Source organism: Papio anubis, chromosome 2, assembly GCF_008728515.1.
Source record: "Papio anubis isolate 15944 chromosome 2, Panubis1.0, whole genome shotgun sequence".
In the NCBI taxonomy this organism is placed as follows: Eukaryota; Metazoa; Chordata; class Mammalia; order Primates; family Cercopithecidae; genus Papio; species Papio anubis.
Window position 1 is genome coordinate 84,863,930 of NC_044977.1, and position 12,661 is coordinate 84,876,590.

At 42.7% G+C, this 12,661-nt stretch overlaps 1 protein-coding gene across 13 annotated transcripts in view; it reads left to right on the plus strand.

Annotated features, from left to right (window-relative positions):
• ERC2 (ELKS/RAB6-interacting/CAST family member 2) overlaps window positions 1–12,661 on the plus strand; it is a 1,259,367-nt gene that overhangs the window by 1,075,751 nt on the left and 170,955 nt on the right. The window contains exon 24 of one of the 13 annotated variants that reach the window (XM_017955383.3): window positions 319–7,585. The exons of the other annotated variants lie outside the window; for them this stretch is intronic. The gene's annotated coding sequence lies outside the window, so the exon portion shown is untranslated. Of the gene's footprint in view, window positions 1–318; window positions 7,586–12,661 lie in introns of those variants that run through there. 13 annotated transcript variants of the gene reach the window in all.

A 12,661-nucleotide genomic window follows, 5' to 3' on the forward strand; every position in this document is an offset into this window, starting at 1 on the left:
CGTGCTCAATTGTGCTCGCTGATGTTTGTGAATTGTGCCCTGTGTTTGCTACTGTGTTCTGTGAGCGCAGAATGTCCGCGTGCCCTGACCCTTCCCAAGAGCCCCCTCCATCCTACCTCACCTCCCCACCCCACAACCACATTACTGCTCTGCCTTGTTGGGGCTGGGTTTAGCACGATTCAAATGTTTCTACGTTATTTAAGATGTAAACTGTGCCCTTATTAGGATTTATACACACTTTTTAAGGCATGATTGTGGACTCAGAAATTGTCGCAATTCTCCAGTCGTGGTTTTCAGCCGACTACTTGCTTTTACCAGATATGCCAGTGTGGTGTGACTCTCACGTCCTTCTGGTTGTGTCAAATGTTTGGCAAGGAATAAGGAAAATAAAACTATGTATCTTCATGGAGCTGAAACTATCATCTCTAAGAAGCCCGTTTAATGGATTGTGCTATCTCTTCTATGGCAGTTCTGAAGAAAACACAAGGATCAAGGCATAGTAATGGTGAATGGGTAACTGTAACTCTTTAAATGAATTAGAATAGAAATATTCGTATTAGCAGGTCTTATTAGTGACATTTTATCTGTTGCTTTTTAAAAATTATACTTCTAAGAGGCTTTGCATTAGAAATTACACACATTGTATTTATCAGAGGGTTTTGTACTTTTAAAAGCTGATCTTTAGCTATTAAGAACTCACCCTTTATTTACGTCCTATCTGCATTACGATTGAATAATGACACATGTAATTACCACATGGTTATAAATGGAACATTGAAGTCTAGAAACTTTTGCTGCTGAGAATTACACCTCTCCTGTACACTGCAGGCTGTGGAACACCAAGTCACAAACTCCTTGGAGTTGAATATACATATGGTTACATGGAATACGGTATTAAACTTGGTAACATTGCATATGACATTTTATTTGGAACAAGGAATATAGATTGTGTGCCATGGTGATTTTTTCTGATCAGAAAGTATTCAATGTATAGTTCTTTATTCTGAGACAAGCATGAAATGACACAGTGCTGGAGAATCAACAGGTGTGGGACAATTCTTGGGGATAACTTAGCATTTATGTCTTTTCCCAAGTCTTGCCTTCAAATAGCATGGCAGGTGGTGCTTCAGGTGAAGTTTAACCTAGAGCTGGTACGTTTTGCCTGTTGGTGAGTTTCATTGTTGTGTTTTACTTCTCACTTGAACCTGTTATACGTCCCACTAATGGGTCAGTTTGCTTTTTTTTGGTACTGAGAGTGAAGTTCACAGAATGGTGGTTTTCAGATATAACATCTTTCTACATAGTAAAGATGTAATGCCTCCTGGATCCATTTGCTGCCGGTAAAACCTGCTTCATGTTAATACAGGAGTATCTCATCTCTTCTCCCTTTTCTTGGCAAAGGGGAAAATAGCACTGGAATGAACACTTCTAGATGCAAAGTCATTCCATAGGAAAGCTTGTCAGTATGAGGAAGTGGGGAAATCAGAGAAGTTCTGGATGTTCTATAGGAGCAACTCTTTCCCTCTCTAGGGAAAATATTAAGAGAAATGTCACGTTTACTCACAAAGAAAAGCTAATAAAAGTGGAAATTGACCTAAACTAATATGAAATGAGAAGAAAGCGTTTTATAGCATTAAAAAGCAAACACGTGAAGCCTGCCTCAAACATGCATGGGCTAGGTAGGTAAAGGAAAGTTCTAAGAGTTTGGCAGTTGTCTTGAAAACTATAGCTCCTACTTGGGGCTCTTCTGTGAAGCTACTTCTGCCATCATGAGTATCAGGGCGCTAGGCTGCACTTGTGTGTCCTCCTGAATAGTGAAGATTTTTTATTGCTCTTTCACAAGATTCATGACACCCTGAGATATGAACAGTGTTGTTATCCTCAGGATGGAATTGGCTCCAAGACCCATAGGAAATCTTGCCTTGCTTAAGGCAAATGCAGACAATCGTATTAAGCCTTATCCCCTTTATTTCTTCATGAATTTCCCCAAATGCCATGGACACCAGAAAATAAATGTTTTTAGTAATTTAGTCAATATATAATCCTACTTTAGTATGCTGTAATAAATTTCATATGCTTCAGAGGAAAACTACTTATCTTTCTTTATGACTCCTTTAAACAAATTTGCTTAGATATCCTCAGGCTTTTAAAACCATGTCTTTAAGGATTTAAATAATGAGATACTGGGGGAACCTTCTGTTTTTGAGCAGCCGTTGCATTACAATCCATGAGGCCTTAGGAGACATTAAATTTATAACTAAAGATGGATAATAGTGGTACATTAAAAATTAACTGTTTTCAATGTTTTGATTTATGGCCCCTATAAAAGAAACATTACAAGACGTTATTTTACTAGACAACAGTAATATGCTCATAATAGCATCAGAAGGCTCTGACTTGAATCTGGAGTTTTGGTGCTGAAATGAATCATAATTTAGAAAAAGTTACTCTAAAAATTACAGCAAATTGGAATTAGCATAACAACCCTGCCAGCTCCTCCCTTTTTTGCCACTTCTGGATGTTAAGTCCAGACATGTTTTATTTGTCTCACTATGGTCATTCAAGAGTGATATTTTCCGAGCACACAGTGGACCAGGGAAAGTTTACTTTTCTAAAGAGTTTTGACAGCCCCCAGAGCTAGCCTTTCCCCTCTTAAACCTCACATTCAGGCCTGGATTTATCAGCGTGTGGCCTGTGCAGTCCACAGGCCCTACACTTAGAAGGGCTTCACTGTTAGGTTAAAACTCTACTGTCACTGTCTTGAAATTCCTAACGTTTTTCAAAGAAGGGGCCTCACGTGTTCATTTGCCCTCAGTGCCAGTAATTATGTAATCTATGCTGCCTACACCAACCATATATTCCTATATTCTGCTTTTCAATTCTCTTTATACTCCCCCTCCCTGTTGGATCATCCACACTCTTGTTTTCTTATGCCTAAGATTTACCTGTGGCCAGCCTCATTGTTCTGGGTTTCTTCTCAGACTCCATGGGATCACATTTCCAGCAAGTTGTTGCCCTCATAGGTATCCCGGGCACTGTGTATTCAACCACTGTCCTCTCACCACCAACCCCCCAAACCCCACATGCACACATACTTTCAATTGTGAAAATGTGCTCTTGGAGGCCTAACTCTATTCCCTATCTTGCCTTGCAAAATGCAGGAAAAGCAGCTCCTCAATTCTCCATAACTTTCCTTCAGGAAAATCCACTTAATGTAGGTACCATTTGTGTCAGCAAATACTTCTTCATTTACGTCGAATGAAGGTGCTTTCCTCGGACCCCCCAAGAGGCATTCAGGTTTGTGAACATCAATGAGGTGGGCAATGGACGAGCGAATCGAGGCATCTTGTGAGATTTAGTGCCACATCTGCCTTGACATTTAAATGTTTGAGCTCTTACTGTGAACTCTTGTAATTCAGCAAAGATAGAACACAAGTTTTTATTTCTTAAACCACTAGAAAAGAATTAGTCTTTTTTGATTGAAAACATATACAAATTTTTAGGACCCGATTCGTAAAAATACAAATGTGGCATTAACAAGTTTTGGCGTGAGGCTCTGATGCTAGTAGATGCAGCCTGTTCAAAATGAAGAATTGTAGCTCTCTGCCACCAGCACATGGACAACGTTATGGTGAGTAAAAATATGAATCCCAGAACATTTAGACGTGAGGAAGGGGTGTTTTACAAATAAAAGTGCTGGATGGCCCAGTGGAACTCCCTGCCATGCCTCCCTTCTGGAAGAATGAAAGAAGGAGGAAGGAGATGTTTTATTTTGGCTAGGAAGTTCATGTCCGACTTGCCTTCTTTTAGCAGACAGAGTCTGGACACTGGGTCTGTGCTTATCCTGGGACTAGAGAAATTTAATGGTGGCAAAAAGAAAGTCAAAGAAAGAGCTCTGAGCTCTACACAAAGCAGAGGTTTCTATACAAAGTGGTGGTTTCTATGCAAAGTGCAGGTTTTCTTTTACACCTCCTGTACAGGGGTACCTCCTGGTGCTTTTAATGCAATTTAGATTTTGTGTAACTGAGGATCTGATATATCTCTTTCTTGTGCCGTTGGCTACTCAGACTTTCATTTATTCATTCCTTCATTTATTATTCACTCATTTGTCCATTCTTTCACCGAACGGTTCTCAGTTAGATGCTAGGAAATCAATGACGAATAAGATTGCCATGGTTGCTGCCCTGTGGATCTTGCCATCCAGTCAAGGGACAGAACATAAATAATTAGACATCTCAATAGAAACCTTGTACATTTTGGTCATGGCTTTGATGGAAACCAGAAAGATACTGAGATTAACATGAGGGACCTACTTAAGAAAGGATGTTCAGCAAGCATCGCTCCAAGGAAGTAAGTTTTAAGCCAAGTCTTAAAAGGGGAGAGTCAGGAGGTACCCATGCCAAGGCATGCATTTGGGAGGTGGTCCCAGGAGGCATTCAAAAGCTGGAGGTGGGAAGGAGTTTATAAGCTGAAGAAGCTTGAAGACCATAACTCTGGGTAGAGCACAAAACAGCGAGATGAGGATGGAGAAAAGGAAGGGGCCAGAAAATGTAGGGCCTTTTAGGGCAAGGTAGAGAGTTTAGATTTTTAGCCTAAGAAAACTGAGCAGACATCAGAGGAGTTAAAGCAGGGACATGACATGATTTGATTTATGTTGTCGAACAACCCTGGCTCCTGTGTAGAGGATGAATTGTCATGGCAGGAAGAGCAGAAGTAGAGGCTGTTCCATGATCTGTGAGGGAATTGATAGCACTGACCCAGGGCAGCAGTAGTGGAGATGCAGAGAAGTGGATAAATTGGAGATAAGACTAGGAAGTGAAGCCAGGAGGACTTGGATGGGGAGGTAAGATAAAGAACAGAATTGAGAATGCCTCCAGATTTCTACCTTGGGTGTCAAAGCTGGAGCAGGCCATTGGTGGTGGTGGTGGTGGGGGCACTGAGAGGGAACTCAGAGTTCTGGTTTCCCCAGATGTCCAGTCGGTCTGGCCAAGAGAAAGGCAGGCTTTTGAAATAGGCTGTTTTCCATGTTCCTGCCTATCAGCGGGGGAATCTCTGGCCTCTTATTGCAGTAATGTGCAGGCTGACAAGTTTAAAGCATGGCTGAAGTCTAACTTCAAGAGTGAGTGACTCCTCCAACTCTTGAAGAAAAGGAGATTGCAAAGCAAAATCAGTAGTTATAGAATTAGGAGACATGTAAGGGGTAGCGATCTGTGGAAAAACAAAAATCCCAGAGTTGTAGGAGGTTGAAAGGGACCTAGGGACTCTAGGGTCCTAGAGAGGAGGGAGTTGCCATTGGCTCTTGCAGTTCCCCCTGAGATCTCCAGGGATCAAGGATTCTGTGGGTTAAGGGGTGCAGCATGAGGTTTTGATTGCTTTTGATAATTGACTTCCCATCTTGAAATTCTATGTATATTATTTTTCTGCAGAAGAAGCTTTCAATAATCTCTTTTCAGGAGTTAATATGAGAACTAACCAGAAGTAGCTACGAGATGTTTTAGAACCACCAAGACAATGTCTCTGCCTACTTCCAATTGCAAAATCGATTCCTGGGCAAAGTAAGATGTTTTTGCTTTATCTCTGTCTCCACTTCTTCCTTTTATTTTGCTCTTCTACTCCTCTGGAAGGTGTCTGTATATTTATGTCTTCTATTCAGGCTTACAAAGCTGCTGTTTAGAGCTTCAACTTGAATATCCTATTCACGGTCTTTGCAATTAGTAATTTATTCAAAAAATATTTCTTCATCTTAGTACTGGAGATGTACTGGATATACATCTCAGTACTGGAGTCAAGGTAGTGAACAAAGTGTGATTCCTACCCTGGAGGAGCTTAGCGTAGTACACAGATTCTCAAGCTGGCGTCCATAAACCCTGGAGGCTCTGCAAATCCCCTGATGTGGTTAATAGACTTCAATGTGGATATATGTACATCCCCGTAAAGAGAGTATTTATGTTCCTCAGCAGATAGTGGGGCCAGTGACTCAGAAAAAGTGAAGCAGACCCTCATCTATGGGAGACTGGGTAACATTGTGGTGGGGTGGCTAACAGCGTGGTCTCTGGATTCAGATAGACCTAGGTTTGGATGACCTTGGGTAAGTCACCTTCCATCTCTCCCCTCCATATTCTCTTTGAGGAAGGTTGTGACACCCCCAGGGCTGTGATGAGCTGAGTAAGATGCCAAGCCATGCCTGGTACACGGTGAGTATTCAACCCTAGGTAGAATATCAATATATCACTATTATGTTACTTCTGGGCTCAGGAAGGTGTACTGTATCCGTAAACAGAGGAAAGTGGTTGATACTGGGGTTGTTGAATTTGGGAGGTAAAAGAAAAGGCAGAAGAAAAGCAATTTATTCCTGTGGCCCATAGCTACACCCAGGCCATCTACACATTTTCTAACAAGCCTTATTTAAAGCATATTTACCCTATAAACATACCCTCTCCAGTTACCTTTGATTTTTGTAACACTTGGGTATAGCAAAGGAAAGGTTGATTGTTGGAGAGTATGAATTAGTCCGTGTTTGTAGCAGAGGGTTTCTTTCAACTAAAACAAAAATCTAATGAGTAACATGAAAGCCAATGAATATTTAACAAATAATTAATTGTGAGCTAATGAATTGGAGGAGAGAAAAGGATAATAATGTCTTAGTCCACCTCTTTCTGCTCTCAAGGGTGAAGGACTTGGGGGCCGAGGTAGAAGCTTTTAAGCAGATTGAAGGGCAGTAAGTAAGTTCCTGTGGGTTTTTCTGGAGCTCATAAGGGTTACCTGGCAAAGCAATGCATGTTGGCTTAGATACGACCACACTCTCAGGACTTGAAATCTGGCTGAGAAATCATAAACAAACAGTGGTGATAAATTACCATGGGCCAGAGGCGGGAGGCGTCGAGCAGAGTGTTACTGCATTACATTACATCCTTCCTGTGCCAGGGCTGGCGCACACGGAGCACGCTGGCTCTCCCACCCCTTTGTCATTTGCTTTAGAGTATGCTGTCGGTCTGGTCTTGTTTAACCTCTTTATTAATGATCTGTAAAGGGGAGAAAAGAGCATATGAAGGAAAGTCACAGATGACACTAATTTGGAAGGTGTTGGAAACACTAGCGAGGTCAGAGAAATCACACAAATGGCCTGAAGAAGGTTAGGAACATGGAGGGAAAATAACAAATCTTGGAGAAGTCCAGACACTCGCATCTGGTGAAAATTAATCTGAGACACAGATACCAATGGGTGGGAGGGATATGAAAAGCTGAATGCTAAAATAATCATAATAACAGCAATAACAAGCTCAGTGAACATCAGCAAAACCAGCCAGCCTGAAAGTCTGCCATGGGTGAGAGTAGGGAGAGAGGTGCCTGTGGCAGTTAGCACTGTCAGTGTTAGCAGGTGCCAGAGAGACATGCGTGATCTTATGTGACAATCCTGCCCATCAATTGTCTTACACCTGGGACATCACAATATTATACATGCTTTATCTCAGAGGATCACCCAAGTTATCAGAAAGGTGGAAAGAAAGGCTGGGCACAGTGGCTCACACCTGTAATCCCAGCACTTTGGGAGGCTGAGGTGGGTAGATCACTTGAGGTCAGGAGTTCATGACCAGCCTGCATGGCAAAACCCTGTCTCTACTAAAAATGCAAAAACTTAGTTGGGCATGGTGGTACATGCCTGTAATCCCAGCTACCTGGGAAGCTGAGGCAGGAGAATTGCTTGAACCTAGGAGGCAGAGATTGCAGTGAGTGGAGATCGCGCCATTGCAATCTAGTCTGGATGACGAGAGCTAAACTGTCAAAAAAAAAAAAAAAAAAAAAAAAAAAGAGAGAGAGAAAGAAAGAAAGAGAGGGTTTTTAAACAATGCAGGGCATCATTTAATGTTGGAGGCAGAACCCAAGCTTCTAAAAGAATTATTAATAACACTGGAAAATGACCATAATGGCACTTTCAGGGAGACCATAAGGTATTCCTCTAGAATATGTAATGTGGGGTTGAGCAGGCTCACAGGTTTCATTCTGAGACTTGTAGACTGAGAATATATACTTCTCAGAGGCCTCTTTGGGGAACCATCCAATTGGTGGGCAATGTAATGCTCTGGGTCAGAATTGTCTTGTTGGTTCAGGGAAAGCAACTCCAGCCCCACCTCTTTCCAGCCATCTCCACAGCCCCAACCGAAGGGGAAAACCAAGACAACATCTAAAATCAGAGCACATATTATGGCCACCACTGGGCATATCAATCAGAATGGCTAGATTCCTTTCTGCTATTGGAGCATCCATTGGCTGGAGGTCATTAGCCTTACCAAAATGTACCTTAACTGTATCCTCAGGCCTCCCCCATATATTCCTTCTCCAGAGTCACAAGATCCCTACAGGAAAATTGCTAGTCCACCACCTGGTGGCTACCTAGTGTTCTTATGAAACTGGTACTGCAACCCTCATTGTGCCTTCCCCGTGAATGTGTTTATCAGAGACTTTGAGATGGGAATGTATTCTAGGAATATACGTGCCCTCTAACTTTGTTTTCTGGGAAATATAATGTAAATGCTGAGAACAACAGCACACAGCAACTGAGAATTTCCACTGTGTCAGGTCAGGATCTAAGCTGCTGATATGTTTGGTCTTGAGTGGAGAAAGACTGGGACGTCAGGCCCCCATCTCTCTGGAGCAAATCCAGCACTTGTAAACATAGGTCCACGCATGCCTTGCAGCTCACACGGTTGCTCCCATGGTGACAAAATCACTGAGATGCTGAGTCTTTATAAGGAGACTCCTTGACATTTCTTTCAGCCTAAGGGTCAGCGTTTGCAACCCCACTGTGTGCCCTCCTGCTGTGCACCTTAATAAATCAGGTCCCTTCTTTTAGGTTTGTGTGGGTGGTTGAAGAGCAAGGATAGCTTTAGAATCTGCCAGTCCCCAAACATTTCCTTAGTTCCTCAGTCACTCTGTATATGCAGAGTGGTAGAAACAGAGCCCCTGGAAGTTTGAAGAAGAAAGATTGTTATAATCTCTTTGAGAGAAGATTTTCAGTTAAACCTATTAGATCCAGAATAAAAAGGCAGACTCCCATATATGGCGAAAGACCCCTCGCTGTACATTGTATCTTTGTCCATCAGAGGGCAAACATAGGATGAGGCCCTGAAATAATAATCGCAGATTGCTTTCACTGGGAAACCTGAGCTGCTTACAGCCAACAATTCATTTTCCCCATGTATTACTTTTATGTTCATTTTAGAAAACTTAGGAAGTTTAATAAGGATATCAGGAAAAAAATTTTCTCAAAATCCTCATTCAGAGAAAGCATCATTTTTAACCTTTCAGTATTTATCTTGCCATATTTTTCCTATGCAGATGGTCTTGTAAATATGTACTTGATGGAGATGGGAATCTGACTTTGCATAACCTTTGGTGCAGAGTGGTTGGGTAGTATCCAGGCTCTAGAGCCTCACAGACCAAGTTCAAATACTGGTTCCACCACTCCCACCTGATGAATTAAGTCTTTAAAGGTGGTATTATCATTTACTCGGCATTACATGACTGTTTTTCACATCTGTTTATAATTTTGAGATATGCTCTGCATCAGGAAGTCGGGAGGTCAGGGGCAGGCTGGAGTGGCCAAGCACTCTGGAGCCCCTGGGATGCAGAGGCTGGGAAGAGTACACTGTTGCCCAGTGGGTTTGTCCTTGGCAGTGGTACACGAGGCTTCATTGTTCCCTGCTCAGGTGTCAGAGGAGTGCCTCTGATTGCCCTGAGTCAGTGTGTGATGGAATTAGCAACCCTGCTGATCCCCCAGCCTCCATTCTTCTTTCTGTGCACCTTGATCTCTGAAGTCACTGTGTTATTTGAAAGGAGTTTCTGTACAAGTACCTCTACTAAAAAAACAAACAAACAAACAAACAAAAACACCTCTGTGATTAAAAAGGGAGTCTCCCCATTGGCCATGACACTGGATTGTAAACAGATTCAGTGTGTGGGACTCTGGCTGCTGTTGTTTTGTGTTGGGTTTGTGGTTTTATTTATTTTTTTGTACTTGTCTCCCCTGGTGCTGGGGCACTAGCTTGGGAGCATGATAAAAATCATGTTATTGAAGAAACCTTTCTGTTCCTTTTTTTTCTTTTTCTTTTTCTTTTTTTTTTTTTTTTTTTTTTGAGACGGAGTCTCGCTCTGTCACCAGGCTGGAGTGTAGTGGCACAATCTCAGCTCACTGCAAGCTCTGTCTCCCGGGTTCAAGCGATTCTCCTCCCTCAGCCTCCCGAGTAACTGGGACTGCAGGCATGCACCACCACACCTAGCTAGTTTTTATATCTTTAATAGAGACAGGGTTTCACCATGTTGGCCAAGATGCTCTCAATCTCTTGACCTTGTGATCCGCCTGCCTTGGCCTCCCAAAGTGCTGGGATTACAGGTATGAGCCACGGCGCCTGGCCTCTGCTCCTCTTTGTCTGAAGGCAGGTGACACACTGGGAAACTCATGGCCAGCCTGTTTCCTTCTCAGAGAGCAAGGGCTTGCAGGGCTAACAGTGTTTCCCCCAGCTGATCCGAAACATGATTCAGGCTTAGTACAATTGGCCACTGAAAAGAATTGTCCTTCCCTCTCATGGTGTGTGGAATGAGAAAGGGAGAATGAGGAAGTCTTCTAGAGCCAAAGAGCAATCTTTGTCCCTCATTACACAACGGGCTTGGGACACAGGGAAATCTGATATGTCAGATAAGGAGGTGATGATATGTGAGGGTGCCAGCTGAGATGTACCAGATGAATTTTCTCCATGTTATTATTTTTAAAAATTATGAATGCACCAACATGTTAATGGAGCCCGGACCATTGAGCCATTACCTCATGTGAGGGCCTTACTCCAGGCAAGAGACTCCTACCTGCTGACGCCTGCAGGAGCTTTATGTATCTGGGTTGCCTTTCCATGGCAGGGACTGGGGACAGGGAAGGATGGACTCTGGCGTTTGCTCCTCTGTCGGTCACTGCCGTCCTGACAAACAGTGAGGGGGCCTTCAACACAGTGGCTCTCTGCCTAGTTCACTCATCTTGGGGAAAACATCTTAAAGTTCCAAGAGCTGACACTGCCATTTCTTCTACTTCTGTCTCACTCACGTAGCACCCTTGCCAGTTTAGAGAAAATGCCCTGTGTCCCTGAGTTTCATCTGATCTCCCATCAGCTCTATGAGGATGGCAGACAGGTGACACCATGCCTATTTTATAGAGTAACAAAAGGAAGTTTGTCCAGGGCTATACAGATGAGAAACAGGGGAACTAGTACGTGAACTTCAAACACGTGACTCTTGGCTAGCTACTCCTTCCGCTATAGTAGTAATTCCCTAAAGTGTTCCTCCGTGCACTGATGGTATTGGATATTAAGAGACAATTTTTTTTTTTTTTGAAATAGAGTCCTCTGTCACCCAGGATGGAGTGCAGTGATGTGATCATGGCTCTCCGCAGTCTCAGACTTGTGGGTTCAAATGAGATCCTGCACCTCGGCCTCCCGTGTAGCTAGGAGGCACACACCACCATGCCTGGCTATTTGTGTGGGGGTGGGGGGCCTAGAGATGGTGTCTTGCTTTGTTGCCCAGGCTGGTCTCAAACTTCTGGGGTCAGATGATCCACCTCAGCTCCCAAGGTGCTGGGATTACAGGAATGAGCTACTCGACCTGGCCACTATTTTTAAAAAATAGTCATAAAGGCATATGGTGTTCAAATAAGTTTGAGCAAAGCTGGATTAAACAGAATTCATAGGTTTCTCCACTGCAGGCCTTCTCAGAGCCTTTGACAGGCCAGGGTCCTCAAGCTAACCATCACACTCCAGAGAAAGAGCGTTTGCTGTGCTTATTGCTCCCAGCCCCTTTTCTTCTCAGACCCTCATGTGGAATTAGAGTACACAGAATATATTTGGAGAAAGTTTTGCGCAGCCTGACTTCTCTTGGACTATAGGATGAGCCATTTTCCAAGCAGATGGAGCTACCACCACTGACTGAGGTAGTTAAACGAAGCCTGGACAACCTTATGCCAAAAATGATTAATCGACCTGAAAAGGAGAAGGCAGATAGCCTAGCACCACCATTAGGCTTTTCTTTATCTTATGATGCTTGGCAACTATGTTTTGCCAAGTGCTTACTTACCTGGAGCTTAATGGGCATATATATTCACTGTTCAACAAGACTGAGACAAATAAAAAGGAACTTGGGGCCTTTCTCAAAGGATATCGGCAAAGGAAAGGCTAGCATTTGCTTTCCTGTGCTGACGACCACGTGCCCACCACTGTCCCAAGTCAGGGCTTACTAGAAAACTTTGCAATGTCCAGATAGTAAATATTTTAGGTTTTGTGGTCCAAAATCTGTGGGCAAAATCCAGATATAGATGTTTATGTAACAAGAAAGAAAACAAATGTTCATAGATCTTTTTATTGAAGAAATTCAAAATATAATGAGTATAATTTTTTATAATATGCCTCTACTAATGAGAAGAGAGTGGGTTTCTTTTAGGGGATAACATGGCACTTTATTGGAGGTCAGAATTAATATCCTTTGTTGTCAAAATCTATTGCAAATGTTCATCTGTTAATGCTGATCTGTACTGGTATTTTGTGTATTTCATCTTTAAAAATATCTGTCCATACAGATAGGTGATATGCATGACACTCAAAGTGTGGTCAAGTTAGAGCAACCTTGC